Source organism: Frankliniella occidentalis, unplaced genomic scaffold (genome assembly GCF_000697945.3).
Source record: "Frankliniella occidentalis isolate FOCC.00 unplaced genomic scaffold, Focc_3.1 Scaffold20, whole genome shotgun sequence".
NCBI lineage: Eukaryota > Metazoa > Arthropoda > Insecta > Thysanoptera > Thripidae > Frankliniella > Frankliniella occidentalis.
Genome location: NW_026267150.1, coordinates 2,000,675 through 2,001,367, shown reverse-complemented (window position 1 = coordinate 2,001,367; position 693 = coordinate 2,000,675).

The window sequence follows — 693 nt, the reverse complement described above, 5'->3', positions numbered from 1 at the left end:
TTCCTTTATTTTTTTCCTGATATTTTTGAGGGTGTATACATTTGTGTAATTATTTGTTCGGGTAAAGTACCCCTCGGGCGCGGCCAGCCGCTCAAGCCTTGGCCTTGCCCCTGAGCTGCTGCACCACGGTCACGTGATGTAACCCGGGCGCTGCGGGGCGGGTCAAGGTATGCGGACTGTGCAGATGCAGGCCGTTAACAGCCCTGTCCTGGTCCTGCGGGGTCCCTCCGGCCCGGCCCGGGCCTAGCCGTGAGCCGTGGCCGCCTGCCAGCGCTCCCTAGACCCCCACCCCCCTGTCGCGTCGGCACGCGGTCCGGCCCGTGAGAACCACGGCTGCTGCAGGTGGGGGGCCGCGGCACGCAGTCCGACCGCCCCTGGTTGTGCGAGCAGAGTAAGCTAATGCACCGTAGAGATGCACTGCCCAAAAAAGTTTCCCAAAGGAAAGCCGGGAGAGGGGGGCGGGGGCTTACTACCGCGACAAGTATTGTCCAATTTTATTTTTTTACTTCATTACACTATGCTCTTAGAAAAACTACGCTTCTGATCTCTCGGATACTCGCTGTGATGTTCTCTCGGGCAGACGAGCAGAATGGGGTGGGCTAACAAGGGAAGGTTTTTAGGTGTTACACACCAATTTCGCTGGGCGCGATACATATTGCAGGGGACATATGTAGATTAAGATTGGCACCGGTT